Consider the following 13,562-nt stretch of genomic DNA (forward strand, 5'->3'; position numbering starts at 1 on the left):
TGCCAGTAGGTTGATGTGTGTGTGTGACGCGCGTGTGTGTGTGTGTGTGACGCGCGTGTGTGTGTGTGTGTGAATGTGTGATAGAGAGCCAAATTAAGGCAGAGGAGGCTCCCCGGCCTGTCATGACATTGAATGTTCTGAATTCAAGATGCTCTAATGGACTGTGTCAGTTGGCCTTCAGCCAGGAGGTGGTGCTTGCAAAAGACTGCCAGCTGTGGTGGTAGTGGTGAGATTTGGACTTGCCTTATGTTACCCATGGGAGGTATTCTGGTGTCTCAGGGAACGGGTAGAGCTAAAGGGCTTCTAAAAGTTTCTTCTGTTATTTGTGTTAATCTACCAGGGTAGGTGGTTGAGCAAAACCTGGTGGGAACTAGGTCAGGTAAAGTGATGCTCTGGCTCTCTACGTGTGGGACAAGCAGTGGCTCCAGTGGGAATTGGAAGGCAGTTCTTGGGCCACTGGGGTAATTTTCCAGAGAGAAGTGAAGCTGCCTCTGCCTCTGTACAAGGACAGTCCATATGAAGAATGGGGAGTAGCAGCTTGGCAGTAAGCCCCATCCAGCTCCCACACCCTTGGCAAGGCAGGTCTCACACTCACAGTGTTCCACTGGGAGTAGTTAGCTAAGTTTCAAGAAGTCTGAACTCAGAGCTCAAAACTGACCCATACCATAAGCCTCTCCTATTGAGACAGTAACTGCAGCCTTCAGGCCACACCCCTCCTGATCCACCTGCAGAGCAGGGGCATCCAGCTCCTGTGCTTGCTGCTGCATCACACGTCCCACTCACCTCTCAGTTCTGGCCTGGGGAGTTTGTCCCCACAGGAAATTATATCAAACATTTCAGTTGGGAGGTTCTCTCAACCTGTGACCACCATTTGAGTTAGCTGGCAGACTTCTGGGAGGTCCTCTCTGAGGTAGAATCAGAAATGGCTTCCCTCCATCCTGCCAGAAACTGGGAACGTGCTGGAGACTCAAAGCACATCCCAATGCCACTCCTCATATAGTCGTCACTCTTCACTGAATCTACTCCAGCCCTGAGTACGATTAAGGCCTTCCCCTATGGCCTAGATTGATAGGTTTCCCAATGGAAGTGTATATCTTACAGTCAGTTTATCCCCATCTCACACCCTGGAAACTCAAAATTTTCTGCCTAGCTTATGGTGTAAGCTGCATCCTGCTGCTTCTTTCAAATGGTCTGTGGCTTATTTCAATTTTCCTGTTAAGTTCCTGTGTTGCTTCTTGAAAGAAAGTTCAGTGTGAATCTCTACACACCATTTTGTCTTTCCAAGTGCAAGAGGTGGGCTAACAATGACTTCAATCCACCATCTTGGAAAACAAAAGTAACAGTTTTCTCATTTTTAAAGGTTTTGTTAAGATCTGTTAATGACTCACAAAGAAATAGTATTGGGTATATTTGAAATTAGTATTTATTCACTTATGTTGATAAGTGAAAACACAAGATGGTTATCAAGATGGAAGTACTTAATATGTATATTTCAATATTCTTAGATGCAAATAACTTCACTTTTGATGTATTTTTATTTTACATCAGTTTCATTTCAACTTAGGTTTAAGGGGTTCTTGATAATCTGACATGATAAGTGGTGTTGGAATTGGCATTAAAATCCACCATGCTCTACAGCACTTCATCCTTCTTCGGCAGGCACCAATTTGATCTTCTACTACTTTGCAGACATCTCTTCTGCAAACACTAGACAAATTGAGACAATGACCTTCAGCAGCACCCAAACCACCTCTTACTGCAGGAAAGAAGATCCAGTGAGATAGTCCACAAATGGAATGTAAATCCATAAACACTCTTAAGTAACAGAATAAATTTAGTATGAGCATTTTTATGTGGGAGCTTTTGAAATGGTTGCTGCTCATATGTCAGAGACACATGCAGATTAAGAAAGGTAGTAGTTCCGATCCTGGTTTGGCACAACAGTAACGGTATTTTTGGTGGGGGAAAAGGGATGTGGGAGGGGATGGTACATCTTCATCTTTTCCTCTGGGTTTTCTCTCAGAAATAGCTGTTGCTTCCCGCAGGGCAAAAATGCCAGTGTCTTCTGCCAGAGTGGGTTACTGAGGACCATGGTGGTTCCACCTTGTGGCTGATGCTGATAGTCCCTTTCTGCTTTTTTTGTTCCTAGCCAAAAAAGATGTTTCTGCTGTCTCAGGTATGCTGATTTCAGCAGTTGTTTTTTCTATATGGCTATTCGTTTTTGTTTTTGTTTTTGTTTTTTTCTTTCACTCTCTCTCTCTCTCTCTCTTTTTTTTGGCTTCACTGTGTTGCTGTAGTTTCTTAAGTGGTCCCTTGAACCCTCCCAGCGCTATTTTGGTTTGTACATAGCTGTCTATAAATTTTTTCTTGGGGGAAGTGCAGAGTTAAAGGCTGATATATCCTGCTCTTGCTCCCCCGAGTGATTTTATTCCCCCAAGCTAATATTTCAGGCTTTCAATTTATTCATGCTTTCATCTGTTCAAACAAGTGGAAATTACTTTTTCTCTCCACATTTAGATTTGCTCTATCTACTTTCATTGCTAATAGAGTCTTAGTCATAGGATAGATTAGTTAGAAAAAAGTATATTTTTGACATTATAAACGATCCTTTCAATTTGTGTCTAAAAGTGGAAAATATTAGAAAGCTTGACATTTATTATTGTGTCCGGACCAGTATTTCCTCCAGATGACCTTTATTACAACAAAGATAATTTAATGAAGATCTCTCTAATGGTAAATCTGGTGGCTTTGTGCTATTATAATATCCTTAAAATAAAGTGACAGTCTGGTGGAAAGACGAACTAAAGCAAGGGTTAGGAGAAAAACAGTTATTACTTTCATTTTGGTCTCACTCTGCATTAAGAGTTTTCATTGTGTCAAAGATTTATTATTCATTAAGTAGCCTAATGTTCATTTAATAATAAATGGATCCTATTAAATATGATTTTTTAAAATTATAATCACATTACTTTTATTCACATCTGTCTACTGATGCCATTCACAGATGAAAATGGTATAACGTTATTTTATTTTTTTCATTTTGTCACATCTTTATTTACTTAGATTTATGCTCTATCGAACAATGTATGTGTGGGAGTAATGGGTGATTCAGGAATGCATGAGGGGGAGGTTTAAGCTCTTTAACTTTGAACAATTAAAATTAGCAATATAATATTGAAATACATGCATAACACTCAAGTGATACTTTCAAAATAGTGTATATTTCCTCTGTTTATTTGTAGCTTTTAAACCCAGCTAGAAGTATTCTATTTCTTTTAGGCACGATAAGTCTGAAAGTCTGTAGTGAAAGCTATGAGTAGTAAATGACGCTAATTCATGTGCTCCCACCTGTGGAAGAATTGAATGTCTTAGATAAAAAAAAATATGGTGCAATTGGTGTACTAAATATCTTAGAACATAATTTGGTGGTGGTTTTTCTGTTTCTGTAGCAGAGTAACATATATACTATATCCAAGTCATCAAGTTATTTAAATATGCCTTTAAACAGCGAGAACTGAAAATAACACTGTGAATCCTGGTAAGCATTTAAAAATAATGAGGAGAATATTGGCTTTATAAAGTCAAAATTTATCTGAATACAACCCATATAGCAATTTCATAGCAAAACACTTCCTTTAATCCTATTAAAGTCAGAAGGAAAAGAAGAATTCCCACTGTCAATGCTGTATTAATATAGTTCTAAAAGTTTTGAACAATGAAACATATTGTAAGAAGAGAAGTCAGAGGAGATTTGAGCCCATTGTTTTTCCTCTCCTTCTATACCTCCCAAGATACCATTGGAATGTTATAACATTTTGAAGAATCTATAGTAGTGTCGCAAATCATAGAATACTATGAATGCATCTGAATCTGAGATATCCCCAAAAGATACAAAATAGGTGTGACTAGAATGAAAGAAAGACTTAGGCTTTTGGCCATGACTGCAAGTGAGCTGCTCTCAAGTGACTGCTGCTATGGAACATATATATATAGTAGAGGATCTCTTTGAAACATTTCTATCCCTGAAAATGGTTAGGCAAGTTCTTAAAATATCTCCTCTTTCAAACACAAAAATAGTCTGTGAACTGGAGCTTGAGCAGTGGGCACTTTGTATTGGATAGCTGATGGAGGGGGGTGAGCGTTTCCCAGATCTTCTGGGAAGATCTGCTCTGATCAGTAATGCTAATGATGGTACTACTGACTCTTGGGCCATCAGAAGTTCCAGTTTGTTAATGCTGAAACTTCTATATTGAGTTAAAGCATTGAGTCAGCTTCCCAGAGGAAGTCTGGATAATAGCATTCTCATTTCAGACCATAAAATGATGTCAGGTTAAGGATGAATAATGAGTTCCGTATTAAAAATGATCAGGTAAGCAAGACACCATGAATAAAAGTTAATGAAATGAATAGCATATCTAGACCCTTTAAAACTAGATGTATTGAAATCGTCAATGTGGAGAAATAATTAAGCAGGTATGTATCAATTGTTTAAAGAAACAATCTACTATTACAAAGATGTAAAAGCAATAGTAAAACAATATAGATGATAGAAAAAACGGGCAGGTCTGGCTGGGCGTGGTGGCTCATGCCTGTAATCCCAGCATTTTGGGAGGCCAAGATGGGTGGATCACGAAGTCAGGAGTTCAAGACCAGCATGCCCAAGATGGTGAAACCTTGTTTCTACTAAAAATATATATATAAAAAAATTAGCCGGGCGCGGTGGCTCAAGCCTGTAATCCCAGCACTTTGGGAGGCCGAGACGGGTGGATCACGAGGTCAGGAGATCGAGACCATCCTGGCTAACACGGTGAAACCCCGTCTCTACTAAAAAATGCAAAAAACTAGCCGGGCGAGGTGGTGGGCGCCTGTAGTCCCAGCTACTCGGGAGGCTGAGGCCGGAGAATGGCGTGAACCTGGGAGGCGGAGCTTGCAGTGAGCTGAGATCCGGCCACTGCACTCCAGCCTGGGCCGCGACAGAGCGAGACTCCGTCTCAAAAAAAAAAAAAAAAAAAAAAAAAAAAAAAAAAAAAAATTAGCCGAGCATGGTGGCAGGTGCCTGTAGTCCCAGCTACTCAGGAGGCTGAGATAGAAGAATCGCTTGAACCCGGGAGGTGGAGGTTGCAGTGAGCCAAGATCACACCACTGCACTCCAGCCTGGGAAACAGAGCGAGACTCCATCTCAAAAAAAAAAAAAAAAAAAAAAAAAAAAAAAAAAAAAAAAGGCAGGTCTGAAACAAAAAAAAAATTTAAAAATAAATGCAAGTTATTAATGATATATTAGACACAGGTAAGAGGATAACTAGTGAAGAAAAAAATGTTTAAATGATATACCTAGAATGTAGCATGGAAATACAAGGTCTAACATTTATTTAATTCAAATATGGGGGGAGAGAAGTGTAAAAGGATTCACCATTTCAAGAGATTCTCAAAAAGAAATTAAGAAAAGGTAAAAATCCATTGATTCAAAGAATATATTTCTAACAGATGATATAAAAATAAACTCACTTTAAATTATAAAACATTAAAACCAAACACCAGACCATACAAACATTGAAAAAAAAATAATTTATAATGAAATAATATTTATCTGATTATTATAGTAAAGCAAAAACTAAAAATGAGTAAACTAGTATCAACAAATGTTGAGAGCAAATAACTGTTAATATAGAATTGGGTACTCAGTAATGCTGTCTTTCAAGATCCAAAATCACAATATGAAATTGACAGTTAAAAATGAAAATTGTTCACTACCAAGAGATCTGCAGCAAATAAAATTTCAAAGGCCACATATCAGAAAGAAAGATTTTAACCCAAAAGCTGATATTAGAGTCAACTTGGAATTCCATAAATATCACTAAACTGATGATAATAGTAACACTTTCTGACACGTGGGGATTCTGAAAAGAAGTGAACTTTTACTTTTGTTTAGAATTTAGAAAGTTATAGAAAAATGCTCTTGCCCTGACAAAAAGAGTAAGCTGGATAATCTATAGATCCTAGATTTCATTTTAAAACGCAGAACTGAGGTCTCAAAAAAGCTAATTAACTTAAATTCAGAGTGATGAAGCCCTGCTGAAAAAAGGATCCACACATGCTTTGTGCCTAGCTGAGTTGCAGCAGCAGAAGCAGGAGGAAACTGCCCTTGGTGGAGATAACAAGGAAACAAGTGAATCTCCAGCAAATGTTGAAAGGCTGAGTGTGGGCTTGTGATAGCTTAGCATCATCAGTAGGGGCCCAAACACACTCACTCTCACTCACTCTCCCTCACTAATGCTTGCTTGCTTTCTTTCTTTCTTTCTTTCTTTCTTTCTTTCTTTCTTTCTTTCTTTCTTTCTTTCTTTCTTTCTTTCTTTCTCTTTCTTTCTTTCTCTCTCTCTCCTTCCTTCCTCCCTCCCTCCCTCCCTCCCTCCTTCCCTCCCTCCCTTCCTTCCTTTCTCTCTCTCTCTCTCTCTCTCTCTCTCTCTCTCTCTCTCTTTCTTTCTTTGGAGTCTCACTCTGTCACCTAGGCTGGAGTGCAATGGCGTGATCTTGTCTCACTGCAACCTCTGCAAATATAATAATAAATGTTGCTGAAATTCAATCCTGTCAGATCTAACTGCCTGCATATAAATTTCCAGGTCCCAAAAGACATCTCATTGAGGTCACATTCTGTTGTATTCTTACTTTGTATCTTGAGATGCCTTGGTGGGACATGGAAATTTATATGTAGGCAGTTTGATCTGACAGGATTGAATTTCAGCAGCATCCATTATTATATCCACTCACTAGATCAAAAAACATGGATGGAATCTTATCGACAGGAGCTACTGCTAAATGAGTCTCTTTTCTATTTTTCCCTATTATTATCCTAGTAAAGCTGTAAATATTAGGTTCTTGAACCCACAGGTCTGATTCTAGGATCTTGTCTGGCCAGGGATATAGCCTTCTAATCTGCAGAACCTTGTAGTTATCAGCTATCAACTTACCTGGGGATAAAAGAATTGAAAAAAGAAGGAGAATAAGAAGAAGCAAATGGAGTCTCGTGGCTGAAGGGCCAGCATCAATGTGAGTTGAGCCTGGAGTCTCTGAACATCGTGGGTCTGGGCCTTTTTATGATGCTGCCTGAGTCTGTGATTTGTTCTTGGTTAGTAGAGCCTAACGAAAAGAGAATAACTAAATCTCCCACAAGAAACTTCCAGGGACACACAAGTACATAAATGTGGTGATATCTCAATGGATGAGAAAGCAGGTGTATGTTATTTATTTCCAAAAGACTCAGGATGTCTTATTGTCACCTGCTTTCTTTATTATTTTCAACATACACATGCAATAATCATTGCTCTTACTTTAAGTATAAAGTATTGTTTGCCAGGCAATATAGTAGGAACTGAAGTAAAATTGTTATACAAAAACTGTACGTAATTAATGGATATAGTTTGGCAAATTTGCACATAGATATTACTCTTGTTACCACAACCAATATCCAGGTAATAATATATCCATCACCTCCAAGTGTTTCCTACGTCCCTTTATTGTTGTTGTTGTTGTTTTTGTCAGAACCCCTAAGATCGACCCTCTTAACAAATTGTTAAATACAAAATACCTCAGTAATAACTATACATACTATGTTTTAGAGCCTATTTTTGTAATTGACTCATTTTGCATAGCTTTAACCCTTGAACAATAACTCCCCATATTGCTCTTTCCCACTCAATAAAATACCAAACTCTTTTAAAGCACATTCTATGTAATCCACTTTATGAAGCTTTTTCTAACATTCTTTTGTCTGCTCCCCCTCAGTAAAGGGAACAACTAACATAACAATTACCTATTTTGGATTTTTGTGTCTCTTACATATATTCCTGCATGAACCCATGTAACACTTAATCTCTCATTATCTTAATATGAAGTAAAATAAAACTTGAAATAATTTTAAATATGAAATCACAGAAGGGCTTTGTAAAAGTATGATGTACCATTGCTCAGTTGTAAGAATTCAAGTGACATTAGGGGTTTTAAAACATCTTTTCTTTTGATTTGTTCTTTGCTTGTAAACCTTGTGTCTTGCATATTGTGGGCACAGTGTCTTTCTCAGCTAATTGCTTGGGGAAGATCAGTTAGAGTTACAATGAACATCAAAGGCTATCTTGTCTAGTGACTTACCTTCCAGATGAGGAAATGAGCTGAGGGAAAGGAAGAAACTTGCCCAAGATCACCCAGTGATCAAGTGAGGAAGGTGATAGGGACAGCACTAACGCTTGGTATTCGGAGCCTCATTCTATTTTCCACTCTTGCCCCTTCTCTGTTTCCTCCTCTCTTCCCCAGCCTTCTAAAGAAAACTTTGCAGTTCTGCTGCAATGTCTACCTAAGGACATCCTGAGGAGACCCCACTTTTCATTAGACTGCTTTTTTAAGCACTGTCCTGCATTTTCTTCTTCAGTCTTGTTGCATCCCATTTTTGGCGATAAGTAATGCTTCTGCTGTGCTGTTCTATCCAATTAGTTTTTTCTATTTTCATTGAGTGAAAATTAAAACAACAAAAAACATGAGTTTATCTAAATTTGGAAGTTTTAAAACTTGATTAAAATTTCCTGGAGATATGGATGTAAGACATATATTTTAAAATATTTTTCATTTTCAAAATTAAAAATCAAACCTATATATTTAGCCAGGGTGACTACTTGATAACTACTAATCAGATAGGTCTTCAGTAATGCCACAAGGTTAATACACTTATAAATCAATTCCCTGGTGTTTTGTGCTACTGAGTTAATACAATTTGATAAGGTATCACCTTTAACCAGGCTTTGAGGAGTCACACAAAGGAACAGCACAACAGAACCATAGGGTGGGATGTGTGGGGAAACTGAGATGTAAAACACAGCCTTGACTCTGACATTTACTCCACTGTTGGGAAAAGTACTTCAATTCCCAGGGCCTTAATATTTTCCTGTATAAAACAGGAAAAATAGAGCCATCTTTAACGTTTTGTCAAATCTTGTTGCTGAGTGATTTTATAGTGTCTGCAGCTATCCTCTCTGCTAATCACAACAAGGTTAACTACCTGTTCTTTTGTTTAGGTAAAGATATTTCTGCATTTGTTTACAAATACTTATTCTTCCCTTCCCCAAAAAGGAAATATTTTAAAGATAATTTATAAGATGTTCAGAGTCTCTTACATATCAACTCTTCAGAATGTGGTAGAGTAGCTTAACCCCATCCCTAAGAGTATAGATTCAGATCAGCCTGTTTGTAATTAACCCCTAAACCTATGTGGAGTGTGGTATAGATAATATATTTCAAACACATGAAAAGGTGCATGTGCATACACACACACACGCACGCACGCACACACACAGACAGTATTACTAAGGCAGAGGTGCAGATGAAAATATTGGATAGACAGCTCAAAACTCTTAGTACTAAAATAATCCTAATAATAACTTTCCTTCTAAAGTCACCACCGACAATCAGATCTCTTAAAAGTTGGTGCCTTAGGTTTTTGAACTTAGTGTAACTTTTGGCTTTCTTATTTGTTTGTATGCTATTTATCTCATAGAAAGAAACTTCTTCTTCATCCTATGCCAGTGCTGTATTGTAGGGGCTTGTGAACGTTTTTCTGGTCTATAGCCATCCAGGTTACTGGCCTCTGGCTTCTTAGGAGCAAGGCCATCACATGCTTTTGTTCTTTGCTTGCTTCCTTGTAAGGGCCCGACATACAGTGGGTGCTTAACAAATATTTGATCAACTGAACTCATTTTCCACCTCCGTTCTCTCCCACTTCAATCTCTCCCTTTTACTTCTTCCAGATTAGTTTTCCTACAGCAAAATGGGAATTGTCCAAAAACTGCCCTTCATCTTTACAACTTGAAGGATTCATTACCCTAAGCAGTCCTTCAAAATTGACTATCACAGACTAGATAAAAAGTCTGGGTTCACCAAGAACAGGCATGTGTGCCATTATATTCTCCGTTGAAAGCTTTGGAAAGTGTCTTTGAGCAAGCAACATAAAGCATAGAATTTAACCGTTCCTGACAACGTAAAAGGATCATCCACATTCTCACATGTCCATGGCTACTTTCCCACTCCTTCCCCAACCTTGAAATCCTGAATTCAAAAGAAAACATAAGAAGATAGTATGCCTCATGTAAGGCAACAGGTTGCTTAATATTTCTTGCCTATACACATTCAAGAGCTCCAGAAAAATTTCTGAGCTACTTAGGATGTCTGATCCTCTTCTTGGGTAAAAGCAGTAAGTCCTACACATAGTCACCAAAACCATGTCTGTTCAAGGGGTCTTATACCTGTGAGTCATGATTGCATGCTAAATGTAGAAGGATATGCTCTGTTGCAGGGCCATGTCTGGTCATTGTTTAAGTTCTACTTTGGAGGACTAGCTGCTGAGAAAGAAGAGGGAATGATAATATTAGAAATTGGAATAAAACTTAAGGGGAAAAATCAAGTACAAGGGACCAACAGTACTAAGGGGCAATAGGTTGAAGATTTCTTCGATTATTGTAATATTTTCAAGGAGACCCCCAGGAATCCTTCCTGGCTGACCCCAACATAGCTTTGGCATAGCCCTTATGCCAAATGTCTTAGGCTAACTAGCTTTTCCTAAAGAAAATAGAGGAGTTATGGAGACCAATATTTAGTAGAATAATGCCTGATTCTCTTGCTTTTGAGGTCTAGTAACTGCTAGTAAACTTGCCTAATTAATTCACATTTAGAGGTAGAGTAATGAGGGTTTCAAGCACTTGAACCACCACTGACTTCATTTCACGTGAGAGTTCTTAAGGAGAGCTAATGAACTATGAGGCTACAGGTCTCTCGGCCAATAAGTCTTCTAGATTTCCTGTGACTCCCTTTTCTGGTCATAGATGATTTTGCTTTTGCTTTGAGTATTATAGCACCATAAGGTGTCAGACACTCTGCTCTTACCAAGGCTTACACAAAGTTTATCTTGTTATTTGGTAGAGTTTTGCCCATTAAAAAAAAAAAGAGAGAGAGAGAAAGATAAAGAGGAGGACAGCAATCCTCACTGCTGAAGGAAGAAGAAAACTTGCCTTTATTTCGAGTAGGCAGAGAAAACTTCCATCTGTAGCTCTCTAGCACCAGTGGAATGTCTTTGTTTGGATAATAAGTGTCCTTCCATACCTCATTAGGCATATTCGCAGACAGAGATGTACTATGCATGCAAAATCACCTTCATGGGATAACTGAAAGTCCGTTTTATTGGACACTAAGTTCATTAGAAAGATGTGGGTGCACAGTTTTGACCAGAAAACCTTGTTAAATGGGAACATAAGCTACAAATATTTTGGCAAAAGGTTAAGGTTTATGAACAACCAACCATTTATATTAAGTTACAAGTAATTAGGCCATGTTGAGAAACCATTTGGTTTAGTTAATGATTAGACATTTTGTTAGTGAACACTTCCCAGACTTTACTAGCCCTGCTAATCCCTGCTTTGCTCCTGGTCTGAACCCCCACTGTGCCTTGTTTATGGTACAGTGCCTACTGCTTGTATGCTAGATTAGTGAATGTCTATTTGCCTCCTCTACTACTGTGTGAGCTTCTTGTTTGCCAGGACAGGGCTATATTCCTCAGAGCTGAAGAGAGAGTTGAATCACGTGGTCATTTGTTCTCAAATCCTCTTCAACAAGTGAAGCGAAACAGGACAGTGAAAGGCCACTGCACATGGAAGCAGGAGGTCTGGTTTTGAGTTCTGAATCTCTAGATCTGTTACTAACTGGAGGTGTGGAGAGAGTCAGGAAAATTGTCTTCCTTAAGTCTTGATAGCACCTATGTAGGTCCAGATCTGTTGGGATTCTCAATAATTACTGTGCATAAAATCAACCGAAAGTTATTCTGCAATGCAGATTCCTAGCCCTTCATATTCTATGAAATGTTTACTGTTTTATAAATTGATAAATACTTTTTATTAGACAATGTAAATTTCCTTACTTGCACCAGCATGCAAAAATATTGAATAATATTAGCAGCAGAATCTTTCAACAAAATAACTATGTATAGCTATTAAACCACTTTGTTTCACTGCTTTTTATTTTCTTTTATTTATCACCATTGTTTTATTTATAAACATTGTTTCTGCTCATAAGGAGTATGTATTCTCTACATGTTTATAAAATTAATGCCTGAATGAAGTTGCTTAAACAAGACAGAAGTTGATTTCTTTGTCACTTAAAATTAACCTGTAGTTACACCATTCAGGGCTAGTACAGATACTTTCTAATATCATTAGGGATGCAGGTCCCTTCCAGGTATCTGCTCTGCTATACTTTAGAAAATATCCTAGATTGGCTGCTAAATTCCCACCTATTATTTCTGAATTCTAGACAGCAGGAAGAAAAAAGATGTGGGAGAAGGGCAAAGGAACATCTACCCTTCCTTTTTAAATTTTTTTTTTTTTTTTTTTTTTTTTTTTTTTTTTTTTGAGACGGAGTCTTGCTTTGTAGCCCGGACTGGAGTGCAGTGGCCGGATCTCAGCTCACTGCAAGCTCCACCTCCCGGGTTTACGCCATTCTCCTCAGCCTCCGGAGTAGCTGGGACTACAGGCGCCCGGCCCCTTTTTAAATTTTTTAACCAACCTCCCTTAAAAACTCTTTGTTGTGATATGATTACATTGAAAAAGCTGTACCTATTTAATGTGTATATCTCAGTGAGTTTCAGGATAAGGATACATTGTGAAAGCATCACCACTATCAAGATTATAAACATAATCATCACCTCCTGAAGTTCTCCCTCCCATTCTAATTATTATTTCTATTAGTAAGAACAATTAACATAAAATTCACCCTCCTATTATATTTTAACTATGCAATACAGCATTCATAGCTATAAGCACTATGCTGTAGATTAGACCTCCTGAACTTATTTATGTTTGTATATCTAAAACTTTGTACTATAATCACACCTACTCATTTACCTGCACCACAGCTCCTGGCAACCTCCAGTCTACTCTCTGCTTCTGAGTTTATTTGGGATTTCAAATACAAGTGAAATCATACAATATTTGTCATTCTGTGTTTGGTTTATTTCACATGACTTCATGCCCTTCAGATCCACCGATGCTGTCACAAATGACAGGGTTTCATTATTATATAATACTGAATAATATTCCATTGTGCATACATATATATATAAAATGTTAATTCATCCGTCCGTGAATGAATGATAACATGTGTGTCTTCTTCATATATCTTGATTATTGTGAACAGAGCTGAAAGGAACATATGAGTGCAGATATCTCTTTCACATAATGATTTCAATGACTTCATATATATATTATATGTTATATATATAAATAAAATAAGTGGGATTGCTGGAACAAAATGGTATTTTTATTGTTAATTTTTTGAGAAACCTCCATACTATTTTCCAAGATGGCCATACTGATTTACATTCCCACCACCAGTATACAAAGGCTCCCTTTTCTCCACATCCTTACCAACACTTGTTATCATCCATCTTTTTGATAAGAGTTATTCTAACAGGTGTGAGGTGATATTTCATGGTAGTTTTCATTTGCATTCCCGTGATGACTAGAGAAGGTAAGAAT

The 13,562-nt window shown here is 37.9% G+C and overlaps 1 pseudogene; it reads right to left on the reverse strand.

The window, feature by feature from the left end:
- Positions 1-548: 548 nt before the first annotated feature.
- LOC140711190 (beta-defensin 109 pseudogene) lies at positions 549-1,973 on the reverse strand (annotated as a pseudogene).
- Between the last annotated feature and the right edge of the window lie 11,589 nt (positions 1,974-13,562).

The sequence above is a fragment of the Chlorocebus sabaeus genome, unplaced genomic scaffold, assembly GCF_047675955.1.
Source record: "Chlorocebus sabaeus isolate Y175 unplaced genomic scaffold, mChlSab1.0.hap1 unalloc_scaffold_256, whole genome shotgun sequence".
NCBI classification, from domain to species: Eukaryota; Metazoa; Chordata; class Mammalia; order Primates; family Cercopithecidae; genus Chlorocebus; species Chlorocebus sabaeus.